General features: G+C 37.8%; 1 long non-coding RNA gene across 1 annotated transcript; it reads left to right on the forward strand.

The window, feature by feature from the left end:
- Positions 1 to 1,030: 1,030 nt before the first annotated feature.
- On the forward strand, positions 1,031 to 2,577 carry LOC138334280 (uncharacterized). The gene is made up of 2 exons (XR_011210083.1): positions 1,031 to 1,268; positions 1,366 to 2,577. It is a non-coding gene; the product is annotated as an uncharacterized lncRNA (long non-coding RNA).
- The last annotated feature ends 11,849 nt before the right edge of the window (positions 2,578 to 14,426 follow it).

Below are 14,426 nucleotides of genomic sequence, written 5' to 3' on the forward strand. Positions count from 1 at the left end.
GTCGTAACATCTTGGTGGATCTGTGTCTGAGAAATTCCTTCCCCGACATTTTGTCTGTTGTGTATACGCTGTCATACCTATTCCATATGTAATGTTACTGCCCAGTTTCTATTTGTTCACACTATATATCAGAATAATAGAAGCTGGATACCAAACAGTTGATATACAAATAAAAATGGCTTATGTATACTGTGTGACTGTTGTAGGAGGTATAAGTGTGTTATTGGCCTGTATGTGGGTAAAAGCACCATTGTTAATATTACCATTGTTACAGAAGGATGACCAAGACGTCTTTGGTGTTCCATCAGAGTAATAAACGCCAAAAAGAATTTATCATTTTGCTTTTCTAGAACTATTTACAATATATTTCAAATGAGATAAACAATTAAAAGCTTTAGTCCTAATCACACAAGTATTTTCCAATGGCTGTCATACTTACCTTTTATGTTATTATCTACAACCTAAATGTGTTATGAATAGTGTAAATGTTATTGTTTTAAAGTAATGAAGTTTAAATCTACAAAAGCATGTCAAACCCAATTCCATTTGAATGATTAAAACCAAAACGAATGCACCGTGGACTGTCTAGCTGAAAAATATGTATGATAATAATATAACTGGCCAATAACTGTCGATTATGAAATTAACCAATATCGTGTTATGTTAAAGTTAAGCACAACCACTAACGTTTTACGTCTAGCCAATAGCAATGCACTTTACAGTTGGCAAAATAAAAACAACAGATAATCACTTTTAATATTGCAACTGGCAAATAACTGTAAGCTACAAAATTGACCAATAGGTATTCACGTTACAACGGCCAATAACTGTAAACTACAAAATGGACCAATAGTATTCACGTTACAGTGGCAATAACTGTAAACTACAAAATGGACCAATAAGTATTCACGTTACAGTTGGCTAATAACTGTAAACTACAAAATGGACCAATAAGTATTCACGTTACAGTTGGCCAATAACTGTAAACTACAAAATGGACCAATAAGTATTCACGTTACAGTGGCAATAACTGTAAACTACAAAATGGACCAATAAGTATTCACGTTACAGTGGCTAATAACTGTAAACTACAAAATGGACCAATAGGTATTCACGTTACAGCTGGCCAATAACTGTAAACTACAAAATGGACCAATAGGTATTCACGTTACAGCTGGCTAATAACTGTAAACTACAAAATGGACCAATATGTATTCACGTTAAAGCTCGCTAATCTAATAACTGTAAACTACAAAATGGACCAATAGGTATTCATGTTACAGTTGGCTAATAACTGTAAACTACAAAATGGTCACGTTAAAGCTCGCTAATCTAATAACTGTAAACTACAAAATGGACCAATAGGTATTCACGTTACAGCTGGCCAATAACTGTAAACTACAAAATGGACCAATAAGTATTCACGTTACAGTTGGCTAATAACTGTAAACTACAAAATGGACCAATAAGTATTCACGTTACAGCTGGCTAATAACTGTAAACTACAAAATGGACCAATAGGTATTCACGTTACAGCTGGCTAATAACTGTAAACTACAAAATGGACCAATAAGTATTCACGTTACAGCTGGCTAATAACTGTAAACTACAAAATGGACAAATATGTATTCACGTTAAAGCTGGCCAATAACAGTCGATTGTCCTATCGCTATGTATATTACAACTGTACATTGGCCTAAAGCTATCGACACACCTCTCAGTGTCCTGGACGCCATTATAGCCGTTACGTTGGACGTTAATCAATCAAACAATATCATAACATAATTTACATGTACATAGAAACCATGTATTTAATCAGAGGAAAAACCAAATTGTATATTTTATTTAGATAGGAAGTACTATATATGTATAGTAGTCATATTAGCTCAAGTGCAAAAAATTAATTTGGCTAGCAAATGAATTTGTTCACAGAATGTCGTCACAGAAATGACAACAGGTGACCTTAACGACCTTTTCTATCTGAATTGAAATTTCAAATAAACAGATGAATTGATTACTTGCGAATCATAAGTGAATTCGAACCATATTGTAAACACTCAAGACACCATTTCTATGTTCAAGAAAATGTATCGAGTGCTGGAGAATATCATTCGACTAATAGAGGGGATACAATTGTGTATGCTCGAGGTATCAGAACAGTAGAGAATGGTATCCAATGGTATCTGTCAAAAAATCGAATCATTCAAATGTAAACATACCTTCACTTTTTGAAAATTATATCCGTTTCCAGATAAAATTTATTATATGTTATTCGTGTACGAACTCACCGTAGCCATTGGTGTTACCGTAGTCGATGGCATTTGAAGCCTTTAAGCAGATTGAGGACACTTTACTATTAGTGTTTGTCTTTCGAGGCGTTCTGTGGAAAAGAGAAGATATCATCCAAATACCCAGTGTCTAATCAAAAACAGTTTTAAGCTCTCTCAGATAATTTATAGAGGAACCATGTTTTATGTTATGACATGTTGTATCGTTTTACTGCCATATTTTAAAATCACTGACAAATGTTGATTTCATTTTTTTTGTTACCATGGTTACATAAATGTTTTTGATGATTTCAATGCCTTTTGTTGTATTTTTCATATATCGTTTGGACAATAAATGCATATATGTAGAAAAGAGAATCAAAACATCATCATTTAGAGGCAATGCGATTCAGAAACTGTATAAAAACTATATAAAAAAGAAAATACAACAAATTAAAAAAAACAATTAAATACTTACACTAAAGTATTTGTCGCAATATGTTCGTTACATTTTAAATCAGACACGACCATATGATAAAAGTGCATTCGAAATGAGATGTTGCAAATTGAAATTATCAAAGGTTTTTTTTCCCTATCTGTTGTACTACTACTCTCTTGTTTAATGTGGGTATAATCCTAGAAGATGATAAATTGTTTTAATAACATCGACTTTACATACTACTCGTGTGGTATCGTCCTTAACTACGTATACGTTTATGTTTTACACATGGACTTTACATACTACTCGTGTGATATCGTCCTTAACTACGTATACGTTTGTGTTTTACACCTGGACTTTACATACTACTCGTGTGATATCGTCCTTAACTACGTATACGTTTGTGTTTTACACCTGGACTTTACATACTACTCGTGTGATATCGTCCTTAACTACGTATACGTTTGTGTTTTACACCTGGACTTTACATACTACTCGTGTGATATCGTCCTTAACTACGTATACGTTTGTGTTTTACACCTGGACTTTACATACTACTCGTGTGATATCGTCCTTAACTACGTATACGTTTGTGTTTTACACCTGGACTTTACATACTACTCGTGTGATATCGTCCTTAACTACGTATACGTTTGTGTTTTACACCTGGACTTTACATACTACTCGTGTGTATGTCCTTACTACGTATACGTTTGTGTTTACACTGGACTTTACATACTACTCGTGTGATATCGTCCTTAACTACGTATACGTTTGTGTTTTACACCTGGACTTTACATACTACTCGTGTGATATCGTCCTTAACTACGTATACGTTTGTGTTTTACACCTGGACTTTACATACTACTCGTGTGATATCGTCCTTAACTACGTATACGTTTGTGTTTTACACCTGGACTTTACATACTACTCGTGTGATATCGTCCTTAACTACGTATACGTTTGTGTTTTACACCTGGACTTTACATACTACTCGTGTGATATCGTCCTTAACTACGTATACGTTTGTGTTTTACACCTGGACTTTACATACTACTCGTGTGATATCGTCCTTAACTACGTATACGTTTGTGTTTTACACCTGGACTTTACATACTACTCGTGTGATATCGTCCTTAACTACGTATACGTTTGTGTGTTACACCTGGACTTTACATACTACTCGTGTGATATCGTCCTTAACTACGTATACGTTTGTGTTTTACACGTGGACTTTACATACTACTCGTGTGATATCGTCCTTAACTACGTATACGTTTGTGTTTTACACCTGGACTTTACATACTACTCGTGTGATATCGTCCTTAACTACGTATACGTTTGTGTTTTACACCTGGACTTTACATACTACTCGTGTGATATCGTCCTTAACTACGTATACGTTTGTGTTTTACACCTGGACTTTACATACTACTCGTGTGATATCGTCCTTAACTACGTATACGTTTGTGTGTTACACCTGGACTTTACATACTACTCGTGTGATATCGTCCTTAACTACGTATACGTTTGTGTTTTACACCTGGACTTTACATACTACTCGTGTGATATCGTCCTTAACTACGTATACGTTTGTGTTTTACACCTGGACTTTACATACTACTACTCGTGTGATATCGTCCTTAACTACGTATACGTTTGTGTTTTACACCTGGACTTTACATACTACTCGTGTGATATCGTCCTTAACTACGTATACGTTTGTGTTTTACACCTGGACTTTACATACTACTCGTGTGATATCGTCCTTAACTACGTACGTTTGTGTTTTACACCTGGACTTTACATACTACTCGTGTGATATCGTCCTTAACTACGTATACGTTTGTGTTTTACACCTGGACTTTACATACTACTCGTGTGATATCGTCCTTAACTACGTATACGTTTGTGTTTTACACCTGGACTTTACATACTACTCGTGTGATATCGTCCTTAACTACGTATACGTTTGTGTTTTACACCTGGACTTTACATACTACTCGTGTGATATCGTCCTTAACTACGTATACGTTTGTGTTTTACACCTGGACTTTACATACTACTCGTGTGATATCGTCCTTAACTACGTATACGTTTGTGTTTTACACCTGGACTTTACATACTACTCGTGTGATATCGTCCTTAACTACGTATACGTTTGTGTTTTACACATGGACTTTACATACTACTCGTGTGATATCGTCCTTAACTACGTATACGTTTGTGTTTTACACCTGGACTTTACATACTACTCGTGTGATATCGTCCTTAACTACGTATACGTTTGTGTTTTACACCTGGACTTTACATACTACTCGTGTGATATCGTCCTTAACTACGTATACGTTTGTGTTTTTACACCTGGACTTTACATACTACTCGTGTGATATCGTCCTTAACTACGTATACGTTTGTGTTTTACACCTGGACTTTACATACTACTCGTGTGATATCGTCCTTAACTACGTATACGTTTGTGTTTTACACCTGGACTTTACATACTACTCGTGTGATATCGTCCTTAACTACGTATACGTTTGTGTTTTACACATGGACTTTACATACTACTCGTGTGATATCGTCCTTAACTACGTATACGTTTGTGTTTTACACCTGGACTTTACATACTACTCGTGTGATATCGTCCTTAACTACGTATACGTTTGTGTTTTACACCTGGACTTTACATACTACTCGTGTGATATCGTCCTTAACTACGTATACGTTTGTGTTTTACACCTGGACTTTACATTACTCGTGTGTATTCCTTACTACGTGTGATATCGGTATCGTCCTTAACTACGTATACGTTTGTGTTTTACACCTGGACTTTACATACTACTCGTGTGATATCGTCCTTAACTACGTATACGTTTGTGTTTTACACCTGGACTTTACATACTACTCGTGTGATATCGTCCTTAACTACGTATACGTTTGTGTTTTACACCTGGACTTTACATACATACTACTCGTGTGATATCGTCCTTAACTACGTATACGTTTGTGTTTTACACCTGGACTTTACATACTACTCGTGTGATATCGTCCTTAACTACGTATACGTTTGTGTTTTACACCTGGACTTTACATACTACTCGTGTGATATCGTCCTTAACTACGTATACGTTTGTGTTTTACACCTGGACTTTACATACTACTCGTGTGATATCGTCCTTAACTACGTATACGTTTGTGTTTTACACCTGGACTTTACATACTACTCGTGTGATATCGTCCTTAACTACGTATACGTTTGTGTTTTACACATGGACTTTACATACTACTCGTGTGATATCGTCCTTAACTACGTATACGTTTGTGTTTTACACACCTGGACTTTACATACTACTCGTGTGATATCGTCCTTAACTACGTATACGTTTGTGTTTTACACTGGACTTTACATACTACTCGTGTGATATCGTCCTTAACTACGTATACGTTTGTGTTTTACACCTGGACTTTACATACTACTCGTGTGATATGTATCGTCCTTAACTACGTATACGTTTGTGTTTTACACCTGGACTTTACATACTACTCGTGTGATATCGTCCTTAACTACGTATACGTTTGTGTTTTACACCTGGACTTTACATACTACTCGTGTGATATCGTCCTTAACTACGTATACGTTTGTGTTTTAATATCGTCCTTAACTACGTATACGTTTGTGTTTTACACCTGGACTTTACATACTACTCGTGTGATATCGTCCTTAACTACGTATACGTTTGTGTTTTACACCTGGACTTTACATACTACTCGTGTGATATCGTCCTTAACTACGTATACGTTTGTGTTTTACACCTGGACTTTACATACTACTCGTGTGATATCGTCCTTAACTACGTATACGTTTGTGTTTTACACATGGACTTTACATACTACTCGTGTGATATCGTCCTTAACTACGTATACGTTTGTGTTTTACACCTGGACTTTACATACTACTCGTGTGATATCGTCCTTAACTACGTATACGTTTGTGTTTTACACCTGGACTTTACATAATACTACTCGTGTGATATCGTCCTTAACTACGTATACGTTTGTGTTTTACACCTGGACTTTACATACTACTCGTGTGATATCGTCCTTAACTACGTATACGTTTGTGTTTTACACCTGGACTTTACATACTACTCGTGTGATATCATCCTTAACTACGTATACGTTTGTGTTTTACACCTGGACTTTACATACTACTCGTGTGATATCGTCCTTAACTACGTATACGTTTGTGTTTTACACCTGGACTTTACATACTACTCGTGTGATATCGTCCTTAACTACGTATACGTTTGTGTTTTACACTGGACTTTACATACTACTCGTGTGATATATCGTCCTTAACTACGTATACGTTTGTGTTTTACACCTGGACTTTACATACTACTCGTGTGTATCGTCCTTAACTACGTATACGTTTGTGTTTTACACCTGGACTTTACATACTACTCGTGTGATATCGTCCTTAACTACGTATACGTTTGTGTTTTACACCTGGACTTTACATACTACTCGTGTGGTATCGTCCTTAACTACGTATACGTTTGTGTTTTACACCTGGACTTTACATACTACTCGTGTGATATCGTCCTTAACTACGTATACGTTTGTGTTTTACACCTGGACTTTACATACTACTCGTGTGATATCGTCCTTAACTACGTATACGTTTGTGTTTTACACCTGGACTTTACATACTACTCTCGTGTGATATCGTCCTTAACTACGTATACGTTTGTGTTTTACACATGGACTTTACATACTACTCGTGTGGTATCGTCCTTAACTACGTATACGTTTGTGTTTTACACCTGGACTTTACATACTACTCGTGTGATATCGTCCTTAACTACGTATACGTTTGTGTTTTACACCTGGACTTTACATACTACTCGTGTGATATCGTCCTTAACTACGTATACGTTTGTGTTTTACACCTGGACTTTACATACTACTCGTGTGATATCGTCCTTAACTACGTATACGTTTGTGTTTTACACCTGGACTTTACATACTACTCGTGTGATATCGTCCTTAACTACGTATACGTTTGTGTTTTACACATGGACTTTACATACTACTCGTGTGATATCGTCCTTAACTACGTATACGTTTGTGTTTTACACCTGGACTTTACATACTACTCGTGTGATATCGTCCTTAACTACGTATACGTTTGTGTTTTACACTGGACTTTACATACTACTCGTGTGATATCGTCCTTAACTACGTATACGTTTGTGTTTTACACCTGGACTTTACATACTACTCGTGTGATATCGTCCTTAACTACGTATACGTTTGTGTTTTACACTGGACTTTACATACTACTCGTGTGATATCGTCCTTAACTACGTATACGTTTGTGTTTTACACCTGGACTTTACATACTACTCGTGTGATATCGTCCTTAACTACGTATACGTTTGTGTTTTACACTGGACTTTACATACTACTCGTGTGATATCGTCCTTAACTACGTATACGTTTGTGTTTTACACCTGGACTTTACATACTACTCGTGTGATATCGTCCTTAACTACGTATAGATACGTTTGTGTTTTACACGTATAGAATTGGTGTGTGGATATAGAATTTGAGATTGGTGTGGTGTTAGATATAGAATGTTAGAGAATTGGGTGTGGTGATATAGAATGTTAGAGAATTGGGTGTGTGGTATAGAATGTGGACTTTATAGAGAATTGGTGTGGTGATATAGAATGTTAGAGAATTGGACTGTGGTACGATATAGAATGTGTGTTGTTAGAATTGGGTGTGTGGCGATATATAGACCGTTAGAGAATTGGGTGTGGTGATATATGTTTGAGAGAATGTGGTGGTGGACCGATATAGAATGTTAAGAATTGGGTGTGACGATATGTTTGAGAATTGGGTGTGCGATATAGAATGTTAGAGAATTGGTGTGTGAGGATATTGTTTAGATACTACTGTGTGTGATGGGATATAGAATAGAGAATTTGGTGTGACTATGGATATAGAATGTTAGAGAATTGGGTGTGTGTCCGATATAGAGAATGTTAGAGAATGGGTGTGGTGATATATAGAATGTTAGAGAATTGGGTGTGACGATATAGAATGTTAGAGAATTTGGGTGTGTATAGGACCGATATAGAATTGTTATTAGAACTGTACATAGGATATGGTCCTTAATAGTAGGAGAGAATAGAATTGGTGTGTGGCGATATAGAATGTTAGAGAATTGGGTGTGGTGTGTGTGTGATATAATTAGAGAATTGGGTGTGTGAGGATATAGAAGGACCGATAGAGAATTGGGTGTGTGTCCGATATAGAATGTTAGAGAATTGGGTGTGCGATATAGAATGTTAGAGAATTGGTGTGGTGATATCGTAGAGATATAGAGAATTGGTGTGTGCGATTAGACTGTGTGATATAGGAATGTGATTGGGTGTGACCGATATAGAATGTTAGATGTGGTGTGACCGATATAGAATGTTAGAGAATGGGTGTGGCGATATAGAATGTTAGATAATGTGGGTGTCGGACCGATATAGAATTGGGTGTGGTGTTAGAAGAATAGAGGGTGTGGTGATATAGAATGTTAGAGAAGAATAGAATGTTTAGAGAATTGTGTGGTGATATAGAGGGATTTAGAGAATTGGGTGTGGTGATATAGATACGTTAGAGAATTGGGTGTGTGCGATATAGAATGTTAGATAATTGGGTGTGGTGTTAGAGAATGTTAGAGAATTGGTGTACACCGAGAGAATAGGTGTGTGATTAGATATAGGATGTTAGGACCGATATAGAAAGGTGTGGGTGTTAGATATAGAATGTTACTAAGAATTGGGTGTGGTGATATAGAATTTAGAGAATTGGGTGTGGTGATATAGAATGTTTAACTAGGGTGTGGCGATATAGAATGTTAGAGAATTGGGTGTGGCGATATAGAAATTATTGGGTGGGTGTGGTGATATAGAATGTTAGAGAATTGGTGTGGTGATATAGACTATGTTAGAGAATTGGGTAAGGCGATATAGAATTGGTGTTTACTAGAATTGGGTGTGGCGATATAGAATGTTAGAGAATTGGGTGTAGGATACGAATAGAGAATTTGGTGTGGTGATATAGAATGTTAGATGTGGGTGTGGACCGATATAGAATGTTAGAGAATGTGGTGTGTGATATAGAATGTTAGAATGTTGTAAGGACCGATATAGAATTGTGTGTGTGATATAGAATGTTAGAGAATTGGGTGTGGTGATATAGATGAATGTGAGAGAATTGGGTGTTCGATATAGACCGATAGAGAATTGGTGTGTGTATAGATGTTAGAGAATTGGGTGTGGCGATATAGAATGTTAGAGAATTGGGTGTGGTGATATAGAATGTTAGAGATTTGTGGTGTGGTGATATAGACGATACAGAATTGGGTATGTGGTGTGACTATGTGATATAGAATGTTAGAGAATTGGTGTGGCGATTATGTAGGACCGATACAGTTAGTGATATGTGATGTGTTTAAGAATGGTGTAGGTGTGACCGATATAGAATATTAGAGAATTTGGTGTGGATATATAGAATGTTAGAGAATTGGGTGTGGATATACAGAATTGGTGTGGTGTATATAGAATGTTAGAGATTGTGGGTAGTGTGTGCGATATAGAATGTTAGAGAATTGTGTGTGGACCGATATAGAATTGGTGTGTTAGACTATGGGTGTGGCGATATAGAATGATACAGAATTGGTGTGTCGATATAGAATGTTAGAGAATTGGGTTGTGTGTTTATAGATTTAGAAGAATTACAGAATTGTGTGATATAGAATGTTAGAGAATTGGTGTGGTGATATAGAATGTTAGAGAATTGGTGTGGTGTGACGATATAGAATGAATTTGTTTTTGTGGCGATATAGAATGATACAGAATTGGTGTGTGACGAATAGAATAAGGACCGATAGAGAATTGGTGTGTGTGTGATGATATAGAATGTTAGAGAATTGGGTGTGGTGATATAGACTATGTGAATTGGGTACCGTTAGAGAATTGGGTGTGGCGATATAGAATGTTAGAGAATTGGGTGTGGTGATATAGAATGTTAGAGAATTGGGTGTGGTGATATAGAATGTTAGAGAATTGGGTGTGGTGATATAGAATGTTAGAGAATTGGGTGTGGTGATATAGAATGTTAGAGAATTGGGTGTGACCGATATAGAAATGTTAGAGAGTGTGTGTGTGGATATAGAATGTTTGAATTGGGTGTGAGGATAGAATGTTAGAGTATGGTGTGTGACCGATATATAGAATGTTTAGAGAATGTGGTGTGTGGCGATATAGAATGTTAGAGAATTGGGTGTGTGATATAGAATGTTAGAGAATTGGGTGGTGTATAGATATAGATTATGTTAGAGAATTGTGTGTGTTTTAGACATAGGACTTTAGAATGTTAGAGAATTGGTGTGGTGTATAGAATGTTAGAGAATTGGGTAGAGTGATGTTAGATACAGAATTGTGTGGCGATATAGAATTAGAGAATTGGGTGGACCGATATAGATTTGTGGTGTTAGAATGAGAATTGGGTGTACGATATAGAATGTATAGAGAATTGGGTGTGTGGTGATATAATGACCGATAGAGAATTGGTGTGTGGATATGAATAGTTAGAGAATTGGGTGTGTGTATAGAATGTTAGAGAATTGGGTGTGTGTATAGAATGTTATAGAGAATTGGTGTGGTGTTAGTGTGAGGATATAGGATGTTAGAGAATTGGTGTGGTGATTAGAATGTTATGTGGGGTAAGGACCGATACAGAATTTGTTAGTAGATATGGGTGTGTGTTACAGAATTGGTGTGGTGTTAGATAGAATGTTAGAGAATTGGGTGTGTAAGGATATATAGAATGTTAGAGAATTGGTGTGGTGTAGGACCGATACAGAATTGGTGAGGATGTTAGACTATGTGATGATGTAAGGACCGATACAGATTGTAAGGACCCGTAAACAGAATTGTGTGGAGTTAGGGGACCTAGGACCGATACAGAATTGGTGTGGTGTTAGAACTTTGATGAGGAGTCAGGACCGATACAGAATGGTGTGGTGTTAGACTAAAGTGAGGAGGTAAGGACCGATACAGAATTGGTGTGGTGTTAGACTATGTAGGAGGATAAAGGACCGAGATAAGAATTTGGTTGTAGATTAGACGATGTGAGGTATGTGGTGGGACCGGATACACAGAATTGGTGTGGTGTTAGACTATGTGGAGGAAGGTAAGGACTCGATACAGAATTTGGTGTGGTGTTAGACGTATGTGAGGATGGTAAGGACCGATACAGAATTGGTGTGGTGACCTAGACTAGTGACCGATACAGAATTGGTGTGGTGGTGATGTGAGGATGTAAGGACCAATACAGAATTGGTGTGGTGACCGATAGTGACAGAGAATTGGTGTGGTGTAGACTATGTGAGGAGCTGTAAGTGACCGGATACAGAAATGGTGTGTGGTGTTAGACTATGTGAGGAGTGTAAGGACCGAATACAGAATTGGTGTGGTGTTAATGAATGTGTGAGGAGGTAAGGACCGATACAGAATTGGTGTGGGTGTTAGAACTAGGACCGATACAGAATTGGTGTGGTGTTATGAGCTTATGTTTAGGAGGTAAAGTACCGATACAGAATTGGGTGTGGTGTTAGGACGAATGTGTGAGGATGGTAAGGACCGAATACAGAATTGGTGTGGTTATAGTGACAATGTTGAGAAGGTACGGACCGATACAGAATTGTGTGTGGTGATTAGACTAGTGTGAGGAGGGTAAGGACCGATACAGAATTGGTGTGGTGTTTAGACTATGTGAGGAGGTAAGGACCGATACAGAATTGGTGTGGTGTTAGACTATGTTGAGAGAGTAAGGACCGATACAGAATTGGTGTGGTGTAGACAAGACCGATACAGAAATGGTGTGGGTGTTGAGACCTATGTGAGGAGGTACGATACAGAATTGTGGTGTTTAGACTATGTTGAGAAGATGTAAGGACCGATAACAAAGAATTGGTGTTGGTGAGCTTAGATACAGAATTGGTGAGGTGTTTATAATAGACCGATACAGAATTGTGTGGTGTTAGACTATGTTAGACTGTAATGGACCGATACAGAATTGGTGTGGTGTTAGACTATGTGAGGATGTAAGGACCGATACAGAATTGGTGATGGTTTAGACTATGAGACTAAGGACCGATACAGAATTGGGTGTGGTGTTAGACTATGTGAGGAGGTAAGGACCCGATAACAGAATTGGTGTTGTGGTGTTAGACTAGGACCGATACAGAATTGGTGTGGTGTTAGACTATGTGAGGAGGTAAGGACCCGATACAGAATTGGTGTGGTGTTAGACTGAGGAATGTAAAGGATATAGAAATTGGTGTGGTGTTAGACTATTGAGATGAGAGGTAAGGAACCGATACAGAATGTGGTGTGGTGTTAGACTATGTGTAAGGAGTAAGGACCCCGATACAGAATTATTGGTGTGTGTTAGACTATGTGAGTGAGGTTAAGGACCGATACAGAATTGGTGTGGTGTAGGACTATTGGAGAGGTAAGACCGATACAGAATTGGTGTGGTGTTAGACTATGTGAGGATGTACGGACCGATACAGAATTGGTGTGGTGTTAGACTATTGTGAGGGAGGTAAGGACCGATACAGAATTGTGTGTGTTAGAACTATGTGAGGAGTGTAAGGACCGATACAGAATTGGTGTGGTGGTTAGACTATGTGAGGGATGTAGGACCGATACAGAATTGGTGTGGTGGTTAGACTATGAGATAAGGACTGACCGATACAGAATTGTGTTGGTGTTAGACTAATGTGAGGGATGTATCGGACCTATACAGAATTGTGTGGTGTGGTGTTAGGAGACTAAGGACCGATAACAGCATAATTGGTGTGGTGTTAGACTATGTGAGGAGAGTAAGGACCGATACAGAATTAGGAGTGGTGTTAGAGCTGATAAGGACCGATACAGAATTGGTGAGGTTGAGTGGTGGACCGATACAAATGTGTGAGGGACCGTTACAGAATTGGTGGTGGTGTTAGAGGACCGATACAGAATTGGTGGGGTGTTAGACTATGTGAGAGGAAGTACCGATACAGAATTGGTGTGGTGTTAGACTATGTGAGGAGGTAAGGACCGATACAGAATTGGTGTGGTGTTAGACTATGTGAGGAGGTAAGGACCGATACAGAATTGTGTGTGTTAGACTATGTGAGAGGTAAGGGACCGATACAGAATTTGGTGTGGTGTTAGACTATGTGAGGAGTGTAATAGGACCGATACAGAATTGGTGTGGTGTTAGACTATGTGAGGAGGTAAGGACCGATACAGAATTGGTGTGGTGTTAGACTATGAGAGAGGTAAGGACCGATACAGAATTGTGTGTGGTGTTAGACTATGTGAGGAGGTAAGGGACCGATACAAGAGTAAGACTAGGACCGATACAGAATTGGGTTGGTGTTAGACTAATGTGAGGAGGTAAGGACCGATACAGAATTGGTGGTGAAATGTTAGACTATAGGAGGTAAAGGACCGATACAGAATTGGTGTGTTCAGTATGTGACTAGTAAGGACCAATACAGAATTGGTGTGGTGTTTAGACTATGTGAGGATGTAAGGACCGAATACCATTTGAATGGTGTTAGTATGTTAGACGTAAGGACCGATACAGAATTGGTG

This window comes from Argopecten irradians, chromosome 11 (genome assembly GCF_041381155.1).
Source record: "Argopecten irradians isolate NY chromosome 11, Ai_NY, whole genome shotgun sequence".
Taxonomy (NCBI): Eukaryota; Metazoa; Mollusca; class Bivalvia; order Pectinida; family Pectinidae; genus Argopecten; species Argopecten irradians.